We start from the raw sequence: 10,356 nt of genomic DNA, 5'->3' as shown, positions 1-10,356 counted from the left end.
GACCAGAGGCCATTAACAAAGCACACTTTAGAGGTTGGAGAATGCGCAGCTGCAGAGACCAGGGGTCATTAACAAAGCACGCTTTAGAGGTTGGAGAAGTAGCACAGCTTCAGAGACCAAGGGTCATTAACAAAGCATGCTTTGGAGGTTGGAGAAATAAGCTGCAGAGGCCAGGGGTCATTAACAAAGCACGCTTTAGAGGTTGGAGTAGTAGCGCACCAGCAGAGACCAGAGACCATTAACAAAGCATGCTTTAGAGGTTGGAGAACGCGCAGATGCAAAGACCAGGGGTCATTAACAAAGCATGCTTTAGAGGTTGGAGAAGAAGCGCAGCTGCAGAGGGCAGAGGCCATTAACAAAGCACACTTTAGAGGTTGGAGAACGCGCAGCTGAAGAGGCCAGGGGTCATTAACAAACCACACTTTAGAAGTTGGAGAAGTAGCGCCACTGCAGAGACCAGAGGCTATTAACAAAGCACGCTTTAAAGGTTGGAGAACGCACAGCTGCAGAGATCAGGGGTCAATAACAAAGCACGCTTTAGAGGTTGGAGATGTAGCACAGCTGCAGAGATCAGGGCTCATTGACAAAGCACACATTGGAGGTTGGGAAACGCGCAGCTGCAAAGACCAGGGGTCAGTAACAAAGCCTGCTTTAGAGGTTGGAGAACGCACAGCTGCAGAGACCAAGGCTCTTTGACAAAGCACGCTTTAGAGGTTGGAGAACACGCAGCTGCAGAGACCACGGGTCATTAACAAAGCCTGCTTTAGAGGTTGGAGATGTAGCACAGCTGCAGAGACCAAGGGTCATTAACAAAGCCTGCTTTAGAGGTTGGAGATGTAGCACAGCTGCAGAGACCAGGGCTCATTAACAAAGTACGCTTTAGAGGTTGGGGAATGCGCAGCTGCAGAGACCAGGGGTCATTAAGAAAGCACGCTTCAGAAGTTGGAGAAGTAGCGCAGCTGCATAGACCAGGGGTCATTAACAAGCACGCTTTAGAGGTTGAAGAACGCGCAGCTGCATAGACCAGGGGTCATTAACAAAGCACACTTCAGAGGTTGGAGAACACGCATGCTCACTGAGTTCTGTTTTGTAACTGTAAGAAGACAGCCCGATGCTAAAGATGGGAACAGTTGGAGGCTGGGGTAGGGGAGCAAAAGACACACACAAAGGGGACCAGCATGGCAGCCGATTAAAGCCAGGTCTGTGCAGGACGTTCACACACGTCGGGAGCACGTGCGTAACTGTCCTATAGCGAGAGAAGGCTGCAGCCAGGACACTCAAACCGACCCGCTCCGAATATGAGCAAAACTGGCTGTATGTACATGGTTGCCATTATGGATTCAGGGGATAAGTGGGAGAGACATGCTCACGATTTCTGCACAGCGTTTTCACTGCTTGATTGGAAGGAAAGTTAGGTGATCTATTTATGGCCAGCGGTTATATTTACATATTAGGCGCTTTCAAGAGACCAGACTTTAAAAGAGGCCTATTGTTCATTGCAATCTCCTCAGACGATGAGCAAATAAAAAACAGATACAGCGTGTGCTCGACTCACATAACAAGTTGTCCTGCTGCACTCCCATGAATTGTGCAAGCGCGGTTGGAGAGGGACAGTCACAGGCACCAACATAAAAGTGGTTCCCATTAGGGAATCTTGGTTAAAGAAGTGACCCACATCTGCAAATCGGGGCAGGTTATTGACCGTGCTATGCTCCATCTGATTCTCTAAGTCAGGATTCTCTTGTGTCAGGATCTCTGAATTTTTGCTCACAGATTATTGTGCATCTAACTCGGATGTATGACGGTACCACGCGTACTTTTACAACGCGTACCGTTACAACGCTACTTTTACCACGCAAGTCGTTACCACGACTTGCGTGGAGGGGCGCTGGATAGTAAATTTTTTTATTTACTATTCCAACTCCAGTCCCCGTGGACTCTAGGGAAGGAGTTGGATAGTAAATTAAACTATTTACTATCCTGGAGCGCCCCCCAGCGCAAGTCGTGGTAACGACTTGCGTGGTAAAAGTAGCGTGGTAACAGTACCGCGTTGTAAAAAATGCGTGCTAACCGCTGTATACCGCTAATGGTACCATGAAGAGGTTAAAGAGTATGGGAGATAATGCAGACCCTTTTGGGACCCCATGGAGACTGTAGAGGGCTGGGATAAGGATTGATTCACCTTGACTCTTTGGGATCTGTTGTGAAGGAATGACGAGAACCATTGCAATACCAATCAGGAAAGGCCCATCCTGTGCTTTAGAATGGATAAAAGGATGTTGTGATTAACAGTGTCAAACGCAGAAGAAAGGTCAAGGAGGATTAAGAGGCAAGATTAGTTTTGGTCTAGCATTTTTAGAATGTCATCCACAATGTGAGTGAGTACCGATTCCGTGCTGTGACCGCTCCGAAAACCCGATTGATGTAGATCCAGGAGATGGAAATTCTCTAAGTGAGCGTAAAGTTGAGATTGCACAGAGTTTTCTAGGAGCTTATCCAGAATAGGGATGTTGGAGATCGGACGGAAGTAGTTGAGATCAGTTCTGTCTGCATTCTTTTTTTTAGAATGGGTGTAACCTGAGCTGCTTTTAGGCATTCGGGGATCGTGCCTTTTGACAATGAAGCGTTGACAATCTTTGTCCACAGGGGTATGAAGGCATCCTTGATTTCTTTGAATACCGTCAGTGGCAGCAGATACCTAAAGTGATTAGAAGGGTTGATACTAAGATAGGTTTTGTAAATGTCTCTCTCGCTGAGTGGAGTAAAAATACCCCATGAGGCATTGTTCTTGGAGCTAAGACTAAGTTGTTCGAGCCTCTCCGGGTGAGCCAGATGAGACGCAATCTCGTAGTAGAGCCTTCTTAGATTCAAGGTCAGTACCGATGAGTTTTGTTTTCTCCGTTAAGAAAGCAGCCAGTTCGTTGAATAAAGGACGGCCTTCTCCTGGGACAAGGTGGTTGGGTGCTTTCACTGATTGTTGTTTAACAGTTTCAAAATGTTTTTGGGGCGATTTAAGGCTTGGTTAAGTTGTGATCTGAAGTAATCGGCCTTAGCACTCTTGATTTTTTTTATTATAGGGATCTAAGGACTTATAAATGATCCGAGGAGGGTTTGGATCCTCAGGATCATTCCGCTGCCCTTAAGTTGCTGTGTTCTGAGTTTGGTTGTAGTTGAACCAAGGCTTGGAGATTTTGAAACAGGCATTTTTCTGTTGTAGTGGTGCTATTGAATCAATTAAACTAGAAATAGTAGAGTTATACATGTCAGTTACATGTTATACATGTCAGTGACAAGGCAAGTTTACAGTGGGTTGCTAGATAGTCCATGTTGAAATTCTTGAGGTCTCTTTTCCGTTGCTTAATTTTCTTCAGTTGATCCGTCCTCAGGGCCACATTCCTGTTAATAAGGAAGAAGATGATGTAATGGTCATCCAGAGTGATGGTGTTCGCTCTTGATATGATGAGGTCGAGAATTTCTCCTTTGTTATGAGTTGGCTGGTCCCAATGTTCAAAGCCCTGGGTATCCGACAGTGTCGCCCGGTGTTTATTGCTTTACAATATTTAGATAACCTGCACTCGGTATGGAGAATATCAATGTATTTAAAAAAAAGTTGTTCATCTAAGGAAAAGTCTCAGTATATGACTTCGGATGTTTCTTCCGTCTCCACATATGTATGTTCTCTTTTTAACAATTGTATGAACTAACAGCTGATTTATATTCTGATTCATATTGTGAATTTTTTTAAACAAATATTTTTATTATCTAATTTTCATGTTTTTATCTGCTTTTATGATTGTTAGAATTATCAATCGAAAAAAGCTGTGATTGAATTGAATTGAGTTGGCCAATCACAGAATTGGGTCATCTTGTAATTCAATAAAAATAATTTTAGGCTGGTTACTGCTTGGTCATTAGGGTTAGACCAGTGAAGGTTGACATGACCAAGGAATATTTGGGACACCGAGGAGTCGTCATTGCGAGAGATGATTTCTATTATTTGTTCAATGAAGGTGAGATTGTCTCCCGGGGGGTGGTAGAATGTATGAAGTTTGCAAACCAGGAGGTGGTTACTTGAAATGTTGAGGCTAAGGTATTCACTGGAGGATGGTGTGGTAGTCTCGGCGTGGGAAACCTAGAGTGTGTTCCGGTGTATACAAGCTAGTCCAACACCCTGTTTCTTAGATCTATCAAGACGGATTATATCATAACTAGGAGGAAGTAGGATGTCTAGGATAGGGGTGGAAGAGGGATTAAGCCATGTTTCCGTGAGGATGATGATATCTAGCTCGTTATTTTGGATGAGTTCAAAGATATCGGAGGCATGGTTACTGGCTGTACTGCAGTTGAGTAGTACACATTTCAGCCATACAGGCGTGTGTGACATATGCATCTGCATGATGTTCACTCGCTTGAGGTGGTCGCTATTTACAACTCTGAGGTTGGGTGAGGGTTCCCTGTGCTTGTTGGCATCAATGCCTTGAATTTGACCCAGAGGAGTCTTGACGGTGTCTAGAGTGTTAGAGTATGAGAGGAGCAGACAGATCCTCAATATCACTTGTTAAAAGATTGACCTTCATTCTTCTAGTGCAGGATGGGGCGTTAGGGAGGGGTAAGGTTTTAGAGATAGGGTGCGAGGCGTGCTGATCAAGGCAGGGGAATGCACTAGGGGAATATGGGCAGCTTTTCTATCGAAGTGAGAGAACTGAGCCAGGGTAGATGCTCAATCGAAAGAGCTTTCAGGTCATGAAGTACATTTATTTATTTATTTATTTATTTAACGACTTGTAGAGCGCCTGGTGACCCGAAGGCATCCCCGCGCTGTAATGATTTTGATATCCAGATGAGATGGAGGAGAGAAAAGGAAGAAAGAAAAAGGGGGGGGACGTTACATACGAGAGAAGGCACAATTGGAGAGCTATCGCTCCAAACACGCAGTCAGGTCTGAGTGTTGGTAAAAGAGAAGAGGTTAAGTGGTGAGATCCAGCGGAGGAGAGGGGCCTCGAGGAATGTCTGGTTGGTCTGGGGCGGTGGTGCAATGTTCTGAGGGAGAGAGTGAGTCGTTCATGTCTTGCAGAGTCCCTGTCCGCTTGAATGGCGTGTCTGGCAAAGTTGGGGGGGGGTGAAGGGACAATTGTATTGTTTGTAGGAGGTGGTCATGAAGAGGTTTAGTGGGTTGGAATGATTAGAGTCCAAGGAAGGCAGTTGCCTTTACCCCGATAGAGAGGATGACGAGGACAGTGGGATCATGGGAGGAAGATCACCTGTAGCGATAGAAGGCACTAGAGCGTGGGGGGACATCCCGTCCTGGAAATCGCTGTGTAACTGACTTGAAGTAGGCGAGGTGGGTGCAACAGTAAGCCTGAAAGCCATCTGAGCCGAAGATCAATTGGAGTGATATGTTTTGTTTGTTTTGATATTGAACATATACAATTATTGTATGTCATTAACAAGAAATGCCAATAAAAAGAATAAGAAAAATAAGAACATAAACAAAATTCTCTACAAGTGTTTATAGCTGGCTTAATGTTTGCGGTCGAAGGGTCAGCCAATGATCCATTATTTATAGATGTGGCCATTTTTCTCACCTTACCTGTACGTCATTAAGCATATAAGCAGTTTGTGGTGCAGTAATTCTCTATTTTGAGCATTGTGCATCACTGAAAAGCACACACAAAAAATCTGTTGAAAGTTCGAAAATGTAGGACATTATATGGGAGCAGCATAGATTACTTATTTAACATTTCTGGATATACATACACTAGCTACACAAAATTGGCCTTTACTGAGGATGAATCCTCTGATGCCGGAACAGACTTATGCTTTGAGTCAAGCTTTCCCCGCATTTTGTCCATTTTTATGGTTTGTCCCTTGAATGGATTATTTGAGGTCTTAACAGTGTGATGTTCAGATTGAAGCATTTCCCATATTCTGTTTGCCGCTAAAGTTGGTCATCAGTATGAATAATCTGATGTCTTAACAGGTTGCACTTTAGAGAGAAGCTTTTAAAAGTTTTACACTGAAAGATTTATCACCAGCATGTGTTCCTTAATGCGCCACCCGGCAGCGCTTCTCACTGAAGTATTTTCCACATTCTGAGCAGAGGTAGGGGTTCTCACCAGTGTGGATTTTCTGATGCACCTTTAGGTTGTGCTTCTGACTGAAGCTTTTTCCGCATTCTGTGCACCAATATGGTTTATCATCAACATGAATTCTCCAATGTCTCAACAGACTACTCTTTAAAGAGTAGCTTTTACCACACTTTTTTTCACTGAAAGGGTTTCTCGCCAGTATGGGTTCTCTAATGCCGCACCAGCCAGTGCTTCTCACTGAAGTATTTTTCACATTCTCCGCAGTGGAAGGGTTTCTCACCAGTGTGCCTTCTCTGATGCACCACTAGCTTGTGCCTCTCACTGAAGTTTTCTCCACATTCTCCGCAGTGGAAGGGTTTCTCACCAGTGTCCATTCTCTGATGCACCTCTAGGTGCTGCTTCCGAATGAAGCTTTTTCCGCATTCAGTGCACCAATCTGGTTTTTCATCAGTATGAATCCTCTGATGGCTCAACAGATTCATCTTGAAAGTGAAGCTTTTCCCACGCTCTGTACATGGAGAGGGTTTCTCACCAGTGTGGATTCTCTGATGCACCTCTAGGTTACCCTTCTCACTGAAGCTTTTTCTGCATCCTGCATTTCTCGCCAGTATGGGTTCTCTGAAGCCACACCAGACAGTGCCTCTCCCTGAATTATTTTCCACATTCTCTGCAGTGGAAGGGTCTCTCACCAGTGTTGATTCTCTGATGCACCTCTAGGTTGCACTTCTCACTGAAGCTTCTTCTGCATTATGTACAACAAAAGGGTTTCTCACCACTATGGGTTCTCTGATGCACCACTAGGTTGTGCTTGCGACTGAAGTTTTTTCCGCATTCGGTGCACCAATCTGGTTTTTCATCAGTATGAATCCTCTGATGGCTCAACAGATTCATCTTGAAAGTGAAGCTTTTCCCACGCTCTGTACATGGAGAGGGTTTCTCACCAGTGTGGATTCTCTGATGCACCTCTAGGTTACCCTTCTCACTGAAGCTTTTTCTGCATCCTGCATTTCTCGCCAGTATGGGTTCTCTGAAGCCACACCAGACAGTGCCTCTCCCTGAATTATTTTCCACATTCTCTGCAGTGGAAGGGTCTCTCACCAGTGTTGATTCTCTGATGCACCTCTAGGTTGCACTTCTCACTGAAGCTTCTTCTGCATTATGTACAACAAAAGGGTTTCTCACCACTATGGGTTCTCTGATGCACCACTAGGTTGTGCTTGCGACTGAAGTTTTTTCCACATTCTCCGCAGTGGAAGGGTATCTCACCAGTATGCATTCTCTGATGCACCACTAGCTTGCGTTTCTCACTGAAGTTTGTTCCACACTCTGTACAACAAAAGGGTTTCTCTCCACTATGGGTTCTCTGGTGCACCACTAGGTTGTGCTTTTCACTGAAGTTTTTTCCACATTCTCCACAGTGGAAAGGTTTCTCACCAGTATGGATTCTCTGATGAACCACTAGGTTGTGCTTTTCACTGAAGTTTTTTCCACATTCTCCACAGTGGAAAGGTTTTTCACCAGTATGGATTCTCTGATGCACCACTAGCTTGTGCTTCTCATTGAAGTTTTTTCCACATTCTCCACAGTGGAAAGGTTTCTCACCAGTATGGATTCTCTGATGCACCACTAGCTTGTGCCTCTCACTGAAGTTTTCTCCACATTCTCCACAGTGGAATGGTTTCTCACCAGTGTGGATTCTCTGATGCATCTCTAGGTTGCGCTTCTCACTGAAGTTTTTTCCACATTCTCCACAGTGGAAAGGTTTCTCACCAGTATGGATTCTCTGATGCACCACTAGGCTGCGCTTCTCACTGAAGTTTTTTCCACATTCTCCACAGTGGAAAGGTTTCTCACCAGTATGGATTCTCTGATGCACCACTAGGCTGCGCTTCTCACTGAAGTTTTTTCCACATTCTCCACAGTGGAAAGGTTTCTCACCAGTATGGATTCTCTGATGCACCACTAGGCTGTGCTTCTCACTGAAGTTTTCTCTACATTCTCCACAGTGGAAAGGTTTCTCACCAGTATGGATTCTCTGATGCACCTCTAGGTTGTGCTTCTCACTGAAGTTTTTTCCACATTCTCCACAGTGGAAAGGTTTCTCACCAGTATGGATTCTCTGATGCACCACTAGGTTGCGCTTCTGACTGAAGTTTTTTCTACATTCTCCACAGTGGAATGGTTTCTCACCAGTATGGATTCTCTGATGCCCCACTAGCCTGCGCTTATCACTGAAGTTTTTTCCACATTCTCCACAGTGGAAAGGTTTCTCACCAGTATGGATTCTCTGATGCACCACTAGGCTGCGCCTCTCACTGAAGTTTTTTCCACATTCTCCACAGTGGAAAGGTTTCTCACCAGTATGGATTCTCTGATGCACCACTAGCGTGTGCTTCTCACTGAAGTTTTTTCCACATTCTCCACAGTGGAAAGGTTTCTCACCAGTATAGATTCTCTGATGCACCTCTAGGTTGTGCTTCCCACTGATGTTTTCTCCACATTCTCCGCAGTGGAAGGGTTTCTCGCCAGTATGGAGTCTCTGATGCACCACTAGCTTGCGATTCTCACTGAAGTTTTTTCCACACTCTGTACAACAAAAGGGTTTGTCGACACTATGTGTTCTCTGATGCTCTACTAGGCTGTGATTCGGACTGAAGTTTTTTCCACATTCTCCACAGTGGCAAGGTCTCTCACCAGTATGGATTCTCTGATGCACCACTAGGTTGTGCTTCTCACTGAAGTTTTTCCACATTCTCAGCAGCGGTCGGGTTTCTCAGCAGTGTGGAATCTTTGGTGCTTCAACATACAGTACCTACAAGTGAACCTTTCCCCTCATTCTGTACCCTGGAAAGGTTTCTCAATATTGTGGATTCTCTGATGCACCACAAGGCTGTGTTTTTCACTGAAGTTTTTTGCACATTCTGTACACTGATAGGGTTTCTCACCTCGATCGATTCTCTGATGCTTCACCAGCATGGACATATTGGTTAAGCTTTTTCCACCTGCTGTACAGTGTTAGGGTTTCTCATTAGTATAGGTTAACTGATGTCTCAACAGCGTGCTCTTCTGACTGAAGCCTTTTCCACAGTCCATACAATGATAAGGTTTCTCACCAGTATGGACTCTCTGATGCACCAAAAAGGTTCATTTTCCGAGGGAATCTTTTCACACATTCTGTACAATCATACTTTTTTTCATGGAGTTTTTTCATGGACTCTCTGGTAAATCAACAAGCTATCTCTCTGTGAAGTTTTTTCCACATTTGGTACAACTGTAGGGTTTTTCTCACATATGTACTCTGGTGTGTCAACATCTTCTTTGGTTCAGTGAAGCTTTCCTACAATCTGTACACTGGTGTGACCTATCCTCATATTTAACCATTTGATGGCTGACCAGCAAAGTTCCCTCAGTGCAACTTTGCGATATTCTGTATACTGGTAGAGCTCTCCCCTGAACGCATTCTCTGATAATTCAACAGAAAGTTCAGAAAGTCAAGCTTTACTCGTAAGTCTTACACCGGTATGGTGTCTCTTGAGAATATTCTGATGTTTGAACTGATTTTACATTAGAATGAAAAAAATGACACACTTTGTACACTTGTGTGGATTAGCCTCATTATGAATCATCTGATGCAAGTACAGATGTGAGCTCTGAGTGAAGCTTCTCTCAGGCGTACACTAATATGATTTCTCGTCAGAACTGAACATCTATTATACATGTAGAAAACAATTAGCAAATCCTTTTCACGTTACGTAATGATACTGGTTATCCCTCGGTCGGATCTTCACAGTAGCAATAACGATGAGCTGTGTATGAAGCTTTATCTCACACTAGGTCAGAATTTCTCCACGGAATAAACTTCACAATGTGTACACAGGGCCGGATTTCCAGTGGATCTTTGTTCGGGCTCTGCACATAGACACAATTCTTCTTCTTGTGATGCAGCGCAGGACTTTTCTGGTGCTGGGGTGCTGCAGGTCCTTTTGATTCTGTGAATGAGAAGCTCATTTTTATACCTTTACAAATGAAAGGAAGTAGCTGTGTTCAGCCAAGTGGCTATAAAACGGAGAAGCAGGATGAGAAAGAGTAAGTTTGAGTGGAGAGGCACAGAAGAAGGAAGGCATTGGTGGCTGTCCTAGAGATAGTAAGCTCTGGAGTCACAGTTAGAGAATAAATGTGCAGTCTAGTTTCTCGATTTTAATTAGTTAACTGGTTTCTCCATGCACCACTGCCAATCATAAAGCCCAGTTTTGAGATACAGCCTCAG

At 44.3% G+C, this 10,356-nt stretch overlaps 1 pseudogene; it reads right to left on the bottom strand.

The window, feature by feature from the left end:
* Positions 1–7,049: 7,049 nt before the first annotated feature.
* On the bottom strand, positions 7,050–9,065 carry LOC144828354 (uncharacterized; annotated as a pseudogene).
* Between the last annotated feature and the right edge of the window lie 1,291 nt (positions 9,066–10,356).

The sequence above is a fragment of the Lissotriton helveticus genome, chromosome 4_1 (assembly GCF_964261635.1).
Source record: "Lissotriton helveticus chromosome 4_1, aLisHel1.1, whole genome shotgun sequence".
NCBI classification, from domain to species: domain Eukaryota; kingdom Metazoa; phylum Chordata; class Amphibia; order Caudata; family Salamandridae; genus Lissotriton; species Lissotriton helveticus.
This window is presented reverse-complemented; position numbering and strand designations above follow the sequence as displayed.